General features: G+C 36.2%; 1 protein-coding gene and 1 long non-coding RNA gene across 2 annotated transcripts in view; one reads left to right on the top strand and one right to left on the bottom strand.

Moving 5' to 3' along the window:
• The window catches only part of LOC123308867 (tyrosine-protein phosphatase Lar-like), a 634,169-nt gene that overhangs the window by 207,483 nt on the left and 405,542 nt on the right, over positions 1 to 21,144 (top strand). The window lies entirely within an intron of this gene.
• On the bottom strand, positions 12,613 to 12,958 carry LOC123308883. The gene is made up of 2 exons (XR_006537195.1): positions 12,772 to 12,958; positions 12,613 to 12,692 (listed from the first exon to the last, which is right to left on the bottom strand). It is a non-coding gene; the product is annotated as an uncharacterized LOC123308883 (long non-coding RNA).

Consider the following 21,144-nt stretch of genomic DNA (forward strand, 5'->3'; position numbering starts at 1 on the left):
TGAACATATTTTTTTCAACTCAAGTTAGTATAGTATAGTATAATTTTTATTCCAAAAAAATCGAACAGGTGTTGTTATGGTTATAATAAGGAGATTGGACTCGACAAATATCACCTGTACCGCACGGGACCGCAATCAATATTCTTGATATCAGGCGATATTGCACTTTTAGGGAAAATCTGACTAAAGGGATTATCGATATGATATAAGAGCAAAACAAAATATCGACACAAAAAATTTGGCCCCACAAGAAAATATATCGATATTTTGATGGCGCTCAACGTGTTGGTCTCTTGTGCCCCCTAACAGAGCTGTTCTCATCGCGCCCTAATTCTTCAAGTTAACGGGGTTATCATTCCCTCAACTCTCAACTCCAATGCGATTCATTCATATCCAAATTACGAGACTGGAGGTAACGCTGGCCGCCGGAAAACACATAATTGAACATTGTTTACATTGTTTGACGATCAATCGGCCTTATATTTCGCCTTCCTCAGGCTACAATGAAAACAAAGAGTACAAGTTTATTATATGTTAACGATCAAATGGTATGAACAAGCTTAAACATTTATTTTATTATTTTTCTTTAAATTTTATGCACACAATCAAAAACACTATTATACATTGAACAGCAATTATGTTCTCGGAGATTGACTAGATTGATTCTCTTTGCCTGAGAAATCCTATATTCTTCACTAGAAGAATTTGTCAATAAGAAGATAAGAAGTCATAAAAATAAAATTAAAATTGAAAATCAATATGTGCTTGGACAACAGGATTACTTCTGATTGTTGACAACTTCATGATGTTTTGTTTGGGAGTTGCACTTGTTTTATTTGTTTTGTATTAGCACAGACTATAGACTACTCATTGGGAAGAACAAAAATGATCAGTGAAGAACGGAATATTCTATACTCCTGAAAAACAATCTCTTATGAATTCGCCAACGTTTCGGAACTATTTTGTTCCTTTCTCAAGGCTCATCACACAACTAACAAGAGTAACACTTTAAAATTGGTCATAGGAAGTTAAGGATAAATTAATAAACAGTCCGACGTGTGACTGTAAATGAAATAAAAACATTGTTTTTCAACCTGTCCAAATTCCTACGATATTTCACTTATTTGAAACATGGACGTGAATACTGCAGAATATTCTATACTCCATTCATTTTTATCTCAGCACTCGATTGGCCATGAAAATTTGACACGTTCCACTCTGTATAGTAACGAAAATGTGGGGTTATGACGCTTGTCAAAATATTTTTAGGTTAGGTTAGGTTAGGTTCAAATCAGCGCTATGTTGTCCGTTTTACGTAAAAGTCTCATTTATTACGTATTTTGTCACAATGTCGAATCACTTCGGAAAATATGGAGTCGAAAATATGTGACGAACATAATTGACGTTTATACAAACTCAATGAAGGCATACCAAATCTCGTTATTTGCATGGGAAATACAAGAGATCAGTTTTTAAATATATTTATTTTTGCTATGGAATGGGTATCTATCGAAGAAATTAACGGATAATTATAAAAATATTATATATTCTTCAACAAAAATCATCTTGCATCAATGGAAGGCAAAAGAAGTTTCAAGGCAAGAGGAACTTCACCTTTAAACAAAAATTTCACATGATTCACAATTATCAGGACAACTGGCTCGTATTTATGGCTGTTTATTTTTAATATTTTGATATAATAATAATAATTATATATTTATTGATCCCGTAAGACATTTACCATGTATAGGACATACAGGAAAAATAGAAAAATTAATTTTCTGGAACTAATTCTACGATGACATTCGTCGAAAATCCTCTAGTAACTTTTCGTTCACCCTAAAATAAAATTCTCAAATGCCACCACTTTTTTTGGGGATCCTAATAAAAAGAAATTCTCTTTCATCTTATTCATTCACAATCTTTCTCATTGTGGTAACATTCAGCTAAAATATAAGTCGTTTAAATTCAGATGAAACATTATATGAATTCACTTACATTGAATTTGTTCGCTACCGTGTGATATATTGTAGATGTTAGAATATCAGGGTTACCTTTACCAACTGTTTGAATGAGCGGACCTGAATTCTAAATAGCAACTCCTGAAACCCTGTCTTCTATCTTTTTAAATCACTTTCGGAATTTTTGTAATATTGATTGATATTAGTTGTGGCAACGGCGTTATGACATTAACTGCATTTCATGAGTGCCAACCTTACTCCGTTCTAGTTAAAAAAACTGGAGAAAAGTATTTCATGGCCAACTGAGTCGACTTCCATATATTTCCCAAATTTCTTAAATAATTAACAATGAAAACAACAGTCAAAACAAATAAAATTTTACTTTCTGTACCCACGGCCTTGAGAAAGGAGAAATTGTCTCGGAAACGTTGGGGAGTTTTTAATTAAGATTTGAAAGAAGAGATAAATTTGTCCAAATTTCCGCAATCACTTTTGAATACTTTACTCCTGGACGCAAATATTAATGCTAGAAATTTATGTTTTTTTTTAACCTTTAACTTCTAAGCTCAAGATACTTATGCGGCGTCGGGTCAATTTGTTCAATGGATTCAAGTTTTTCATCAACAACGAATGTAATATTTCAATTATCACCGAATTTGAATAAGAATTATATATTGATATGGAGTTCTTGTTTCCCTGCTCAATATTCGATATCTGAACACCCACCCGCCTAGGTCTACGGGGTGAGGTATCCATTTCAGGGAGGTTCATGAAAATAATGGAGCTTACCTTGAGCTCGCTCGCTACGCCAAATGATAAAATGCGCGGGATGTAAGGTGACAATAGTGGCGAGAAAGCCGCTTCATGAATTATGCAGAGGGTAAGCCAGTCTAATCTTCCTGAGGGCTGTTACCCAGCGGTACGAGAGGAAAAGGGAGTTATTCAGATTTGACAAGTTTATAATAAAATCGCAACTGTGTGGCAAAAATTCGGTCTTATTCGTGGAGGCATTGAAGAAAATTGGATATTCGGTCTTCAAAATTAGCGCTCGGAAATAAGTGACGAAACCAAAGAAGCAAAATTTCATAATTTCCATTAACGATGAGTTTTCCACCACCTCACGTTTATTTTCTATCACTCCATCTTATTCAGGTTGAAGAAGGTAATAATACTGTGGTGAGACGAGGGAACGATATGCCTATGTTATAATAGTTATTTGTGCAACCAGTTGGGAAAAGCATTATTTTTCGTAATGAGCGCAAAAGAACGCGAAATACGAAAAATAATGTTTCCCAACGTGTTTCAGACAATATTTTTTTCAATTTTGAAAAGGATGTTGCTATGAATTCAAATTAAAAGTACCAAAAAAGTCTTCAAAAGCTTCACTCCGTTACTATGAAAGCAAATATCGTTTCATCATCAGTTGCGAAATATTTTACTTCACGTAACTGGTTGCGAAAAGTTAAACGTTTCAAAACGCAAATGAGTTTTAAAAAGTGTCGCTTTATATGTCAAAATTAGAAAAAATAAATTCAATATAGATAATGAAATATCCTTTTTCTTTTTTAAATTTGAGACTTTTGCTCCTCATTTGAGTATCAACAGAAAAGAAACATCTTATCTTACTAAACTTTCGCTATTCCTTACAGTTCCGCAAAGAACGAGTTGGAAATTTTTTTGTGCATACTCCATTCTTTTATATGAAAGCACTTGGTTGGCCATGAAATAATTTTCTTAAGTATTTGTTACTAGAACGTAGTGAGGTTGGAACTCACGAAATGTCGTTAATGTCAACAGAACGTTTTCACAGCTTGATACAATAAAAATGCCCCTAGTGAGTGTAAAAGATAGAAGACGTAACAGTACTATTTAGAATATTACAATACGATCGATCGTGAATGAAGAGGATGACAAAGAATTTCCCTTTATTGGGATCTCAAAAAGGTGTTGGCACTTGAGGACTTTTCTTAGAAAAGATCTGCAACGAAAGATTTTAACACTTCAGTTTTGTCAAAATACTTATATTAATTATGCTAATGAATGTGGAATAACATGCACTGGAAATCATTTCCTATCACTGCTTCAGATGCATTTCATCTTCGGGACTTTTAACCAACATTAACACTTCTCAAGCTACTGCATATTATGTATCAACAATTTGATTTTCTTCCATTGCAAAAATGAAAATACTAAAACTCTTGTTGTTTTCATACAAAGAGCGTGATAAGTAGTCCTTTCAATCAGTTTGTATAATAGTTGGGAGCACAAGAGATAGATTCGGGATTTATTCGAGCGCGTCAGATTAATATAAGAGGAGATATCTTGGACCCTGTAGAGTACCTCTACCAAAAATTAGACGAGTATGTATAGGGGGAATTGTCTAGAACAGCTTTGCAGAATATTGAAAAAAAAATACACGCTCGAGTATGTACCTACACATGACGATTTTTTTTTACATCTTTGAGAACCTGCAGACGCTTTCCTCACCGCTGAAAGTGCATACATCATAGAAACTTTTTTTTCTACCATCTAATCTTCAAAATCCACTAGGTCTCCACTACGCTCTAGTAGATCCCGCTTTAGCATCATCGGCTCCCCAACTATAATCGTCGATGGGTAATTCTCCTCAATTTGGCTTATCACTGCATATGCAAGTTTAAACTGAATAATTATGAGTTTAATTCATGATTTTCTCAAATTCACCGCGGAAACTTATCAAAATCATCCTTCAAATATGGGGTTTTAAAATTTAAATCGCTTTGTGCGGAGTTTAAGATTTGGCAACAGCGCATACAAGACAATGAAAAGAACAATGTCCGATCAGCTTGTTTATAAAATAACAGCTGTTGATCTACAGGCGCGTACTTACTGGCGAGCTTCAACTGCAACCGACCATAAAAATCCCATGAAATTTTACGACCTTCCTCGTTCGTCGCAGACTTCATAGACAGCCTTCTTTGTCTATCTCATCAAGATAATGCATTTGTTTTCCTTTATTATCAAGGCATATTTCAGTCAATGTTGCCAGCTTGCCCAATTCTCACAAAACGCTTTGAACTTTAAATACCCATTTTCATTTTTCATTTTTAAGCGCTTAAAATAATTGTTTTTTAGGAAACGGTTGAAATGGTTATTTCAAAATGTGACGTTTCAAAGATATTTCATAAAAAATACATCATTTTCTTCAGAAGGAGTATTTCCTATTACATATGATCATCACTGAGTTCCGAATTCATTTAGTTTCTGACGTAAATTCACATTGCGACAAATACGTAACTGAGACTTTTACGTAGAACGGACCACAAAGCGCTGATTTGAAACTCAATAATGTTTTGACAAACGTCATAACCTCACATTTTCACCTATACAGCGTGCGATGTGTCAAATTTCCATGGCCAACCGAGTGCTTTGATAAAAGTGAATAAGGTATACTAGAAACCATCGGGCAACGTTCAGACCCCGGTTTCTATAGCAGAGAACGAAATACAAATATTGTCATCTCAAACTTCGACGTGTGGTCTTGAATAAATGCCTCAAATGTTCCCTAAGATACCAACTTCAATCTTGCGTTAAAATGTAAAGTATTGCCGCTCCACATATTCCTTGAGAACATATCCTCCTGTAAATTCGCGCGAGCATCTTGTGTTCATTAGCATCAGCCCTACCTCACATCCACCATGCATCGATTCAGAATCCTCCGCAGCATTCGCGAACAGGAGCCTTATTGAGCCGTTATCATCAACGCCATATTGCGGCTCAGTGCTTTTTCTCGGAAAATAAGATGTATACCCCGTCATGAATATGCAAATTTATGAATTATAAAGCACGATAAATATCTCGGCGCAAGGAAACAAAGGACGCGGGGAAATATCAGGATGTATAATGTTCCTTCCGCAAACGGTGGATGTTCGACAAAATATAACCGGCGTGAGATTTGCGAAGCCGGTTCGAACCTTAATCTTCATAGACCGCGGAGCAGAGCGCTTTACCGTATATATATATATCTCGGGCTAAGCTTGGGTTTAAGACCGACGTGGGGCGTCCAACGCATTAAATATAATAAAGACTTAATTTAGGACTAATATCTACGTGAAGTTGCGGGAGACAATATTCGCCGGAAATTATGAAGACAGATGTCGATGTCGGAGGCTGCACGATGAAAGCTCACAGGGATTTCATAAGAGTTTTCGATTAGAGCTAGTTTTTGCTGGGCTATAAACGTTGGAAAAATAGGAAGGCTCTCAGGAATACAATTGTCGATGTAAGTGAAGATATCAAACAATCAAATATATTTTGGGATACTTGTGGTAATTATAATATCAATTATCTTAATATTGATCTTGACTTCCCCCATATTCACAAATGGGATCAGACTTCTGTTTGTTGCGATTCTGTCAACGTTATTTTTTACGGGAGATTGTTGTGGGTGGCGGAAGTGTGAACTCAAAAAGAGTAGACTGCATACCTCCAGAGCCAGATGAAGAAAGAATTAGCTGAGGAGTTCGCTAGAAGACTAAGAAAGAGATGCAAGAATCTGATCAAAGCAATTAATACCTACTGAACTACTCATTAGGTATCACTTGAACCAACACCGATTAAGCAGCCCTATAGAGAAAATAAGAACAATACTGACGAAACCTCAAAAACATCACCCTAGAAGCTCAATAGAACGAACAGAACTACCACGACATCTTGGGGGTCGAGAACTTATTGATTTGTCCAACCGTATATCCCAGGAAATAGAAGAACTACGAGAATATTTCCTGAACAAGGCATCTTCATGAAGACTTCATCAATCAGTTTGTCATGCCGATAATTCTACTCCATTAAAGCTGCAACAGGATCACATAGAAATCGTCAAACACTCTACAGAGGCAAAATGCAGACACTGATTGGCAAACCTTTACATGGGAGACACCAGAACGAGGTGAACCATGATTATCAGTTGGAGTCTACAGTCGTAAACCGCTGACTGAACACAATGCTATTCTTTGAAAGTCTGCGACAGCATTTAAGGCGGAAATCTTCGTCATTGATCTATGCGCCAACCATTTGCTTGACATGGGTTGGACGGGCAGGTCAATAAAAATCTTAACGGATAGTCAAGCTGCCGTTAAATCTCTCGCAGCAGACAAATGCAATTCGACGCAGAGGTATTTGAATGCAGATCTAAACTCTCCAAATTGGGAAGTTTAAACAGACTGCAACTGATTTGGGTATCTGGACCCTCGGGCTTCAGAGGCAACGAAGTATCAGATGCTCAATCTAACTAGAGAAGGCGCAACATCAGCGCTTATTGGCCGGAACCAAGTATAGGAATTTACAATTCCTCAATCAGGGAACAGAACAACAGCTGGATAAGGCAAAAGGTCCTGGAATACTGGCGCAACCGTCCTGAACTGCGTCACTCGCAGAGGGCCATCTCCGTGCCTGCCAGCCCATACACCAGTCGTTGGTATAGAATTTTCAAGAACCAATCTGAGATCCATAATGGCGGTTTTCACAGGACATTGTAGACTCGGAGCCCATCTTGAAAAACTCAACATCGTCAATGACCCGTTCTACAGACTCTGCTTAGAGGAGAACGAAACGATTGAGTACATCCTCTATGACAGGCGGAAGACAGGGTCAGACTTGGAGTCTTTGGTTCTCCGAAGATGGTCGTAGAGGAACCACGCCCCTTCAGACATTATCTCCTTTTTGAGTAAGATTTTTTTTTGGTGTAGCAGGGGGGAAATCTGCAAGTCAGACGAACCACCCTCTCCTGAGGGGGAACAAGTGTGGGGATTCTCACTCTCCTGAGCTCGAGACCCACTAAAAACCCTTAACTGCTTCTTGAATTTTGTTTCCGGGCATTTGCCTATAAACCGTTCATCTCTTAGTCGGTTTTCTTCTCACACACTATCGTGCTGGGATTTATGTGTTTATCCTCTATTGGATAACACTTTGGATTTTTCAATAAGTTTATGTTCTTATTTTAATCTCTCCTTAATTGATCTCTTGGTCTCCTTCGGTAAATTCGCATTCTTCTTTTGTCTTCCTCTGGGTCGTAGTCCACTAGTCTCCTGAGTGCTTGATTCGGATGGTTTTTCGCTGTTTCGAATAATTTCTCTGCTTTTCTGTTCATGAATTCCGTTATGGTTTTCCATTTTAGGTCCCTATAAATCTGTCTATTCCTGACAAACCAAGGTGCATCTATTGCACATCGTAGCAGCTTATTTTCAGTGGCCTGAATTCTTTTGATGTAGCTCTTTGCCTGGAAACCCCAGGCAACTGATCCATAAGTCAGTTGAGGCCTAGCAACGGCTTTGATTATCTTCAATTTTGTCTCTTTCGACATGTGGCTTCTTCTTCCTATTAAAGGGTAGAGTCTATTCATCGCTGCTTTCGTTTTGTCGATTGCTTGTTTGATATGACTTTTCCAAGTAAGTCCTTTGTCAAGCGTTATTCCTAAATATTCGGCTTCATTTTTCCAGTCGATTTCTTCGCCGTCAACTTCTAGATTCGTTGTGGGTCGCAGTCATCTCTTTTGTAGTTATTCACGCCAATGTGAAAGTCAGATTATTTAGTTGTTTTTAAAAATATTTCGATTTTCCGAATAGGATCCATCAATAGGATCATTCAATTATCTCCCGGTAAAGTTTATATTCAATATGCTACCACTCTACCAGCTGTAGGTTTCCTTGCGACGGCGCATATTCATTTTTTTACACGTTGAATCCATCCTTTGTCAATCAGAGAGATTAACTCAGATTTTTAGCATATGCATCCATTTTTCATTGTTCTCCGTTACCAAATAAAATTTTAAATAAATTCAGCTTCCAATAGAGATCGATCATTTTTCATTCAAAATTCTTTTGGATAACTAGTAACAAGCCTAAAAACTCAGTGAGTTTTCACTGTGAGTGTGATCAGTGGCGTGACTAAGTAAAGGTCACAAAGAGCAAGTGTAAAGTCTTTCTTCAGCCCTCCAACTTCAGGACCTGTCATCCCGTGCCGTTGTTGACCTCAATTAATTGGTTCGAGGAGTGGTTGTCAAGATAAGGTCCTTGGTAACCATCTATTTCTGGAGAAGGTAGGGCTATCTTTTCTAATTGACTGTACACTTGTTCCTTCGTGTTGTGTTGGGAAATACGTATTTTAATAATTTTACAGTCCACTTAATATAATATTTTCCATCTTTAATCAGGTTCAGAGTACTCTTTGAAACTCGCACCCATTCATATTTTACCATTTTTGAATCGGCCCCAACAGTAGTAATATTGCTTGGCTCTTTTGTCCATTGAGCTTGATTTTCCACTTTATGCACAAGTCATTTGTTTCGTCAATCGTTTCTTGTAAAACTCGTTCTATTACTTCTGGGTTGCGATGTCGAGTTGCTATGCCTGTGTCGTCAGCATATAACGTTAACATGGTTCTTGGATTCTTCGGAATATCGTGAATGTATATGTTGTACCTACAGAAGTGGCCCACGTACTGACCCTTGGGATACTCCAGCCTCTATATATCTCGTTGTGGAGCGTTCTCCTTCCACTTTCACGTGAAATCTTCTATTTTTGAGATAATTCCGGATCAACTTGCATATTTTGATCGAATATCCAGCACATCTCATCTTATATATTAATCCTTCATGCCATACTCTGTCGAATGGTCTGGCGACGTCTAGTAAAACAAGACCTGTAGCTTGTTTATTTTGAAATCCCTCTGTTATGTATTCTGTGAGCCTTAATTATTGTTGCTCTGTTGAATGCTCTCTTCTGAATCCGAACTGTTCTGGTGGTATTAGTTTCAGATTTTCGGTTTCCTCATTTAGCCTCGTGGCGATAATTCTTTCTACTACTTTTCCTAACGCCGACAGTAGACTTATCGGTCTATAGTTTTGTGGGAACTTCTTCTCTTTGAATGGTTTATTGAACACTATGACTTCCGCTGTTTTCTATTTTCTATGGGAATTAATTGAAGTTGTCATATATCTCCTAAAACTTCGTTCTCTTCGTTTCGTAATAAACATAGACAACGAAGGGACGAATTCCCGAGACATGTTTCTCTGCGTAATCCCTACGTGATCATCAAGTCAGTGAAGATAACAAGGCTCCTACCGTTGGAGGCAATCTTACGGCCGTATTTCTCATAGGAATTCGGACTATGTAATAGACTGTCGGATGTAAAATCTTTCCCGGGCATTAAGCATCCTGCTCTCGGCCGACCGGACATATGCAAATCTTGATCTAGGCGGAAGGAGATGACAAGTCGGGGGATAATTGAAGGACTGGTGAACTGCTGGACCCTGAACCTTCCTTATAGATTTTGCCGGAAACAGGATTTATGGGTTGCAACTTGCAATCAAAGTGGAGACGATGGAAACGGTCGAAGGCTCTCATCCGCTGTTTGCTGTGCATTGAACTGTTGTACAAGATAATCGGGCTGGCGTGCATCACTGAGAAGGTGATTTTTCATCCTCTTCAATTTTTAAAACTGCAACATTTTACAGTAATATACGATCGGTTTATCATTCCGACAAAACTTGATGAATACTCCTTGAAATCGATAAACTCATGAATAATAAACTCACATGAGGCGATGATGAACTGGGTTCTCATAGCATAGTGTAGATCGACATGGAAATAATTGGAAGAGACCTATGTCCAGGAGTGGACTCAGACGGGCTAGAGAAGAAGTGGCGATTATGAGGTTCCTTCCAGCATGATAAAATATCTCTGCCTGAAATAAGTGGTGTATTGATCAATTTATCTTTTGAACAAGGTTTATATCCAGAACAGCTACAAAGAGCAACAACAAAACCCGTACATAAAAAAAGGACCCACAGGAACTAGGAAATTATAGGCCAATAAGTATACTGCCAGGTTTTTCAAAGATTTTCGAGCTGGCTACGTACAACAGAATAACACAACATGGATACTTGAAGGGAAGATCAACAATGACAGCTTTTTTTGAGTTCACAAAGAGTATTCGTACATATTAGGTATATGTAGGTATATACATATATTTTGATATAGAGCATTTCAATTTTTAACATCAAACAATAATCAAAGCATGTGTATAAAGATACAGTTTTAGCAAAGGTTAACGTAGCGGGGTAACATACAATTTTTCGTATGAGCATAGAGAAAAATCTCAGTAAAAAAACCCTATCTCCCTGTGAGTGAAGTAGATTGTAAGTGATGAAACTGTTTACAAAATATGCTCAAATATTTTATATTAAAGGGCATCTCGCACTGCAAAATTCATGATCCTTCACTCGAAGAAAAAGAAAATCCGGAAAGTTTTCTCCTAGTAAACAGAAAATTTTATCTGGAATAAAAAAAGCGGAAAAATGTGAGATAATAAATTAAGTTCTATACAGGGTGATTCATAAGTATAAGGGGACAGAATAATATTTTCTTCGAAGTTCGAAAGTCCTTTATTAAAAGAATTAGAAAAGGCATAGAAGTCGGAGAAGGCCACGTAGAACATATAATTATATTATTACGAGATGCTCCTCGTACTGGAACGCTGACGCCAGCTTCATCTTCGCGGAAAGTGTTAGTGCGAGAAGAAAGTGATGACTCGGATTCTTCCAGAATCCAAGGTTTCCATGTGAAAAGAGACACATTCTAGTTAGTTCCATTTTAGAATTCATTCTGTTTGTAACTCCTTTCCGCTCTGTCCAATTATAAAGTCATTTAGTTTTTCAAAATTGTGATTTATAATTGAAAGAATAAAATTCTTTTTAAAAACAGAGTTTGCGGATCGAAAATCATAATTATATAATAGCCCTCTATCTTTTTCCACAGCAATATTTTATTGAGGCATATTTGGTCCTATCGCCATATTTTGGTCCAAACAATCTGCCCTTAGCCTATGTCGCTGTATATCAAATTGACCTAAAATTCACAACCCAATTCAAAAAAGATTCGGAAACTGCATGAATAGCTCTGAAACCATCCTAAAATTTAACAATGATCAACCAGATGATTGCAACGTCTGTGGCCTGTTCTTATACGATTCAAAATACACCATATATTCAAAACCAGGAACTCTATTCGCTAGGTATCGCTAACTGATTCTTGGTTGAAAATAGTGCACGCATTCCATTCAGACTTCCAAATGTCCTTGTCCCTTACATTCGAATCAAGAAAATAGTAGGACAATAAGGCCCGGCGCAAATAGAAACGCAGGTTGGTGAGGTGACGCAGGGTGACGCAGCTTTTTCCTGCGATGCACGTACTATCTGACAAGTCACTGTCACGCTTTATTTGCGCGGTCTTGTTCTTTTCTATGTTTTACAAAAACTCACGCTGCGTCATCTCACTAACCTGCGATTCTATTTGCGCCGGGCCTAAGGGTTTACGCGACTTCAGTCTGGGAATAGTATTTTGTGGAATATAGGACAGAATTGGAAATGAGTCGGGAAAAGAATGGAATTGATTCCAAGAATTTATAACTGCACTCTGTCTACGAATATGGGACGGTACAATGTTTGAAAGAACTGGTAACCATTGAATTGTTCCAGTAGTAATTCTCATAGAACGATCTCGCATTTTACTTACAAATTACTAAATATATATATATATATATATATATATATATATAGAAATAGTAATTTATGGTCGTTTTTAAATTTAGTGAGGGGGGAATAAGGGATCTCGACCAATATGAAAGTTGTTTATTTAATTCTCTTTATTCATTCGCCAAGCTTTCGGTATCTAATTTGCACCTTCCTCAGGGTTCCTACAAGAAATATACACTCAAATAGACTTCTACATAATATAACATGGTCACATTTATTTTTGACTCTGATTTTATTCACTGAATTTTGAGAAAGTTCATTCATGTATTGTAAAATCCTGTTTGTATGTTCTCTTTTCTCTACTAAGTACAATTTGTTTGAAAGCAATCATTAAACAATATACAAATTTAAACTTAAAGTACACACTCAACATTCTTTGGGAAAACGGAAAATCATGTCTAAAAGTGAACGACAGAAGACAAATGTCAAAACGTCAGGGGTGTCCAGAAAGTACTGCTCTTCTTCTTTCTTCTACTGGGCTATTGTACAATGGTTCTTTCTTCAGAGACAAAAGATATGTATAGATATTACTGAGATTAGAAGTATCAGTTTTCTTATTGATTGGATTGGGTTGGTCTCTTATATGTATCATTTCAAGCACTGTTCTTTTTTTATAATTTCTCTCGCTATCAAAAATTTCCACATCTTCTAGATTTATCTTGTGATCTTTCTCATTTGCATGTATCGACAACGCACATCTCCGGTTGTTTAGTCTAATATCACTTCTGTGTAGTGTAATTCTATTTTTCATCAATTGGGATGTTTGTCGTACATATGTATTGTCGCAGTCTATGCATTTAATCTGGTATATCACATTTGTTCTCAAATTTTTTGGTATAGGGTATTTAAGTCTGGAGTAGAGGGTGGCTACTGTTTTTTGGTTTTTTGTGATTACTCTGATGTTATATCTGTTGTTAAAGCATTTTTTTATTTTTGTCGTTAGTGTCCTAATGTTTGGTATTGAGCAGTATCTAATGGTTTCTCTTTCGTGATTTTTTTGTTCACTTATCGAATTCTCTGTTCTGTTTTCCGTCATTTGATTTTCACTGGAAAACAATAGTTTTTTTATAATGTGTGAGAGATCTTGGTGGAGGATAACCCTCGTCGTTAGAAATGCCTTCAGTACTCAAACTAATAATAGCCAAATTTTACTTTTGACTGGGAGGGTCTTTCGACCAGGTCCAGTTTTCCAAGTGATAATTCTTCTGTTCAGGATCCTTACGTTTAGGAATCATCTACCATAGATATACCAGTGGTTATTCAGTAGAAAATTGAAAAAACGAGAAAGAAATTCAAAAAACTTTTGACACTTTATTGACATAACCAACGAAATTCCTAAATATTCGTTCGCTATGGCAGGACAAGATCTGATGGGTCAGCCAGTATGTATCATAAAAAATTTATTTTTATTATTTGAAGAATCTAAAAATTGATTTTCGAATAACGAAAATGTAATCGCCCAGTCTCCCCATTTTCTACATCATGGAGCATTGGAACGGTGGGAAATTCCTGTTATCCTTCCATACACATCGCTAACTGTCAAAAGTAGAGATAATAGTTCCACTCACCTGAATTGGATTCGTCGATCCATACGTGAAAAGTGTGCTCCCAACGCCCACAAATTATGCCAATATATCTCACACACTCCGGCAAGAAAAAAAGAACGCCTCGTAGGAAGACGCAACTCCGACACTTATAAACAAGGCAGAAATGTCTTCCGATATACAAAAAATGTCACATCTCACGTTTTATCTGGCGACAGGCTGCCTTGCGTAGAGTTACGTGACATGCGGTAAAAGCATCGTTACTAAATAATGGACCCTAACTCCTCTATTTACATTTCCTTAATGTACTCTTCTCTTTATTTTGCACACCTGTTTGTTCATCTACTTGCCTTCATTTTTGCCGCGATGAGGGTTTTAGTTTGAAGTTTGTGTAATTTGAACCTGGTTTCAGTGACTCATTATGCAAACAATAGAGAACTGGGAGAGGCGGAAAGAAGTCATCGTGAAGTTAAACGTAATAATTTTTCTTTCACCACGCAGTTACTCGTAGGAGGGGAAATTAGGTAGCCAAAAAAATCTCGTTTAATTTTCGGTTTGTTTCCAGTTTTCACACTCTTCAGAATTGAGTGAAATCCACTTTCTGCATCAATTTGTGCGAAATATCTGAGAATTTTCCGCGAAGCTGAATTCGGTTTGTTATCTATGAGCTGTTTCATCAAATAACTACAATCATTCGATAGAAATCTGTGATATTCTGACAGGGTCGCATGGACGGAGGTACTTCTAGATGAGCTAGAATCAGTCAACGATTACTGAAATGAATTCGAACGTTTCCGCGCTCTCTCTGCTTGATTATTGCTATATGCACTTCCTTCAATATGAGTATTTGAGCAAATGTATACATGCTGCCATCCTCACTCTGACAGTTAGGAAAACGAATTGAGTTGGACCGCGTTTTCCGTCAGATGTCGCTAGGGTTTATTCGTTCACCGCGGTTACCGGCTAATACTACTGACATCGAATCAATTCGTTCCATTCTCATCGAGAAAATTGTGTAGGTAAGTGAAGAGGTCAAATGAAAAATAAAGCATGATCAGCAAGATTAGCCTCTACAATTTTTGGACGGAAAGGCCTGTTAATACTTTGACTGAATGGGGTTGGCTAGTTCGATTCAGATCTTAACATTTCTTAATTTTATTTCTGTCGGTATCAGTTATCTGGATTGATTCCGTTTATTAGTCCTCATCCTGAATATTGAAGGAATCGTTCAGTTTATTTTTTAATTTGAAAAATACTAATGTCTTGCATTTTGCTCGAAACATTTGCTATAAATTTTCCCTTGTCTTTTAATTTTTGCCAGAATCATATTCTGATTGTGGGTGTTCAATAGATTCATTTCTTCGATCAATAATAATTGGTTATTCATTTTGCAGTCAATCAATTCAATATCGCTATACCTTATTGATATCTTTTTATGCGTGAAACACAGGTATAAAATATGTCAAATAAAAGAAGTTAAAATGTTCTGGAGAATGAGAGAATAAAATAAATACCGAAAACTCATTCTAAATAACAAAGTAGAATAATGCACACACTTTCTGAAACACACTGTGTATTTGAATATTAGGTTATGCTAGATTTTGCTCGAAACATTTTCTATAAATAATAGGAATTAATTCATATGCATACCACCCGCCGATATGAATATCAACAAGTGTTACGATCTGAATTGAACTAGCCAATTTGCCATCGTCAGGAAAACTTTGTAAATTGAGGAACGTTCCACCGAAGAACAGCAGATCTCAAATGAAACAAATGAAATTCGAAAAATTAGGTACGTTGGATGAATTTAACTCTATTTGACAAGGTCCACAAAATCGCAAAACACATTGCAATGTAGTGTCATAGATTTAGCAAGTTATTCTGACTTATTCTGATTTGTTGTCGTAGTTGTGTTCTGTGTTTTCCAACTTTGCACGTTCAGAGAAAATATCATTTATCCATTTATATGAAAATGAAAGGTACCTATAATGGGTCACGTTTAAATCTGGTAACTTATAAATATTCAAAATACAATAAACAACGATAATAAATTATGACATATGTATTGGATATAAATTGAGAGCTAATATGAGAGTTGAATTTATGATTTTTATCGAAATTGAAATAGAAATCAAGACAAGAATATCCAATATTTATCGCCAACGAAATTGCGATAATTTATTTATTGTATTATAAATACTACTTCGTTCGCCAAATGGAGTGAGAAAAAGTGAGTTTATGTTTGTTACTTTAACAACCGATATCCCTAATCTTTGATTTCAAAATACCTAGTAATTTCTTTCCAATGTTGAAATGGTATGTTTGGTGAAATTTCAGTGTCAGATTTCTAGGGGTGGGTGGCATAGCTCATTATGAAAACTCAAAATGGCTATATCTTTTTATTTATAGGTCCAATCGGACAAAAGTGTTTCTTTTGACCTCCGGAGCCTACTATTAAAATATTGGTTCAAGTCAAAGACACACCTTGAAGCAACATACCTAGGAGTGACGCTTGACAGAGGACTTACATGGAAAAACCACATCAAATGTGCTGTTGATAAAACAAAAGCCGCAATGAGTAAACTTTATCCACTCATAGGCAGAAGAAGTCATATGAATAAGAACATCAAGTTGACGATGATTAAAACTATTGCGCGACCACAACTCACATATGGATCGGCGGCATGGGGCTTCGCAGCCAAGACCCACATCAAGAGAATACAGGCCACTGAGAATAAACTCCTTAGAATGGCGATGGACCCTGGTTTGTTAGGAACAAACAAATCTACAAGGACTTGGAATGGGAACCAGTTACAGAATTTATGAAGAGAAAGGCGGAAAGGATATTCGACAAAGCCAAACAACATCCAAATGAGGAACTACGAAGATTAGTCGACTACGATCCAACAGAAGAAGCTAGAAGGTCAAGAACCTACCACCGAAGACCGAGAGATCAGTTAAGGATTTAAATGTAACCAAAGAAGAGCTTAACCTATAAAAGCTATAGGCAGCATACAACTATCAACACGACTATGATCGTGTGAGAGTCCAGAAACCATAAGAGTCAACTGGTTAATAGGCAAAATGCCCGGAACCTATGAAGAAGCAGTTAAGGGTTTTTAGTGGGTCTCGAGCTCAGAGAGTGAGAATCCCCACACTGTTCCCCCTCAGCAGAGGGTGTGTTCGTCTGTTTGCAGATTTTCCCCCTGCTACACCAAAAAAAAAAAAAAAAAAAAAAAAAGACACACCTTGAATATCATTACACAACACAAGGTCTTCAAAAATGATTGTAACGTCATGGTTGGCTTCGAATCATCCACTGCTGTTTCTTACTGAAAGAATTCGAAATAAATCCTATCATAGAATTTCAAAATCGGCGTCATTGCCGATGTTACAATAAATTATAAAAACACTGCAATGTTACAATAAATTATAAAGACACTGTATTTAAAAGCCTCCAAAAACTATTCACAAGATGCCTCTCAAATTTTGCACAAACCTTCAAAACGTTATTTTGGAACCCATACCAGCTTCCAGTTTGATTAGATCACAATTTTTCGCTTCGTTTGAAAATAATCTGGATGCTAAATCCCAGTACTTTTCTTTTCTTTCTTTCTCGATTTTTTTAAGGCCGCAGACGAGGCGCCAGAATATCTGTAATAATAAATATTCAGAGCTGCCTAAAGTAAAAAATTATTTCTTATTGGAAGGTATTAATAGGTATATGTTCTTATGTTGTAGAAAACCTATATTTACTTTATTAGAGCTATTTTTGCAGTGACGGCTTTTAAAGGTGTTGTTGAAGCAGCTTTTCGGTTGAATATGTACCTACTAATTGATAGAATCATTCTTCACAGTTCATAGATCCATATTTCTTTAAATTGGTGTACACTTGCACGGTTGTATCTCTTCTGGAATTCATCTGAGGATTCCTCTGACCGAGCCTGTCACATAATGAGATAATTGTGATTGATTGCATCATTTAATTACAGAATAGCTAATAGTGCCTACAAACGTTCATTGATAGAATGTAGTAAATTTACCGCTGGGACTGAGTGCCACTTAATCCTTATAACTACCATTAGTCGTACTTCACCAGGGGACAGCAGCAACCGAATTACATTATGCGACCTATTGTTCATCTACATGAGGTATGGAGGGGTTTATTCCTCGATTGATGTAGCCGTGGTCCATTACCGATTACCTAGAAGAAAATTTTCTGGAATGACAGTTCTGTCGGATGCAATTGATGGAGCAAATATAGTTACACTTACCTGATTGATATCAGCACTACCCAGCGCAAGAAAAGTGCAGGGATGATGGTTGGAGCTGAAATATCGAAGAAGACACTGGATAATTATTTTCAAAATCAAAATAAGTGAATAAAAATTGTAATAGTTCAATGGAGCGGAGCTACAACACTGTGGAAGGTCACCCCGGCATCGCAAAAACGAAACAAACCATAAACTGAACAATGAATGGTTCAGTACCAAGTTCATCGGATTAGATGCACTTTTGAGAGAATCATAATTTTTGTATCGTACAATTTAGTGTGAAAAAAATTGTAGAAAATCGAGGCAGTTTCTTGAAAGTGCTTATGTGTGTTTTGTTGAAACAGTGCTTTATCATCCCATTTTTACGACGATTGTTAGAATGTTCGAACAAGAAGATTGTGATGCCCATTGTGAAAAAATTATTAGTACTTTTTTATTTTTTACACTTGTGTCCTAAGTCTGTTCTATCAGTTAGTATCGAAATGAGCCATTTAATGAAATAAGTTATAAGTATAAGTTACTAAAAAATGATGAGAATAATTCGGCAATTCTAAATTTTCATTACCACGTGAATATCGAATGAGCCAATATCACCACGTGGTCGAATCAGGAGATAAGTTTTTTCCCACTGCTTTGCGATAATTCAGCTAACAAACGGTCTAGGGTCGTATTTCAGTAATAATTTTCAGCTTTGTCATTCTGAAAGTTTTGTATAGGTGATTTTTGGTAAAACGCTTCATTTTGACCAGTTCTACCTTCTGTTGGAAAAAAAGCCTCACCTTCAAATACACCCGGTATTTTATCCATGATACATGCATGAACTGATGGAAATATATCCGTTTCCTTTAGCATTATGACATTCATAAATCAATTGTGATTAATGACCCATTATTCTTCTCTTTTGGCTTTTCCTTCAAATGAAGGAATTTTTTCAATCTGTTTTTTTGTAGTATACCTGAATAGATGCGCTATCGAATGTAATTCTAGATTTTTGGGGCCCATGCATAGTTTTTTTTTAACAAACATCTAACCCAAATTTCCTGTTTTGTTTATTTTTTCCCAAGTTTACACTTACGTGGTGTGAAAAAATATGGTCATTAGAGTGACAAAAGAGTGATTCGATATGGTAAAACTAACTGTATTTCCAGCATTTAATACAAAATAAATTCTTATTACAATGAGCCAATGCCTAGTTTAATGTTAATTTTGTTTTTAAAATTTTCAGCAACTCAAACGAGAATGCAAGCGGAATAAAGTAATCTTTCATTAGAGGGTGTAGAGCATGTATTATAATTAGTGCTCAGGGTGGCCACTTTAAACACCTTTCGTGAAATGTAGCTCAGTAAGACAATGTTGGGAAATTCGTTCTTTCGTTTACTTTCATTATTGAACACCACAGTCATGAAATCAATATTTTTAAGTTGATTTCGAGTAATTTAGTTAATTTTATCACTGTTTTAGTTGAGAAAAGACCTTAAAATAAATTCCTATCACAATGAGTCAAAAGCTTTCTTCCTTAATTTTCGAAAATGCTGAAATTTACTTCATTACTTGAAGAAATTAAATTAAAAATATTGATTTCAAATTTGTGAGGTTCAATTATGAAAGAAATTGAGAGAAAAATTATAGTTTTATCAAATTAAATTTTACAAAAGTTGTTGAAAGTGGTCACCCTGTGCTCTCTTACATGATCTACACCTTCTAATGAATAAGTGCTTTATTTTGCTTACGCCTCATTTCAGTTGCTGACAATTTTAAATACAAGGTTTACATTAAATTACGCATTGACCCACTGTAATAGGTAATAGGAATTTATTTTGTATTGAATGCTGGAAATACAGTGAGTACTTCGGAATCTCAATGAATCAGGCGTTTTTTCCCAATTGTGAACTGAACTAAGCATATTTTTTTTAACCACGTTAGGTTAAACTCGAGGTTAATCTTCGGTGAAAAAATTAAAAAAGAGTTAGATTTTTGTTTGCAAAAAAACCTATGTAATCCACAAAAATCTGTCCAGAAAACTGATTGAAGAAATTCCTCGAAAACCCAGGGCCTTTAACTGAACATAAAATATATTTTTCTGAACCGCAACAACTGTTTGACTTATTTCGGAAGGTGTGTATATTGTTTTGTATTGTTCCAACTGTGAACGTTATTTTATTTATACACTATGACTTAGTTGAATATTTTTTATGTATTTTTATTATTTATCCATTTTAACCTGTAAATATTCTTTTATATATACATTTCACATTTTAACATAACTTTATTCATGCCTTTTTTTATCTATAAGCTATAACTTGCGTACTTAAACTGCTCATTATACAAGCCTCCCTATCTATTTGTCTGTTTGTAGTTGCTTTGTATTTGTTGAGTGAGTTCTTGTATTTATATATGTATTTCATTTCTTTACTTTGAACTGTGAAGGCAATTTTTTGTAATTGTAGAAACACCAATAAACTCTCTCTCTTTCCTCTACCCGCAGGTACCATATTATCAGAAAAAGAAATTAACAACTGTATCATCGAAATATTATGCCCTGTGGAGTGCGGAACGGATGTAAGACAAAAGAATGGTAGACAAACCCTTTGTCGTATTTCTGTACCTCAATGGCTGATGGTTATTGCTACGATAACTTTTGTTGCCACGAACTGAAACTCGATGGATTATTCAAAGAGGTTGGCCTGTATCAGACCTGTATAGTGGGACACAACCACATATTGCAGGGTGACGAATATTCAGAGATGTGTAGGTTTTCGAACGGACTGCAATATTTAAAGGTCGAACCCGGA

This window comes from Coccinella septempunctata, chromosome 1 (assembly GCF_907165205.1).
Source record: "Coccinella septempunctata chromosome 1, icCocSept1.1, whole genome shotgun sequence".
Taxonomy (NCBI): domain Eukaryota; kingdom Metazoa; phylum Arthropoda; class Insecta; order Coleoptera; family Coccinellidae; genus Coccinella; species Coccinella septempunctata.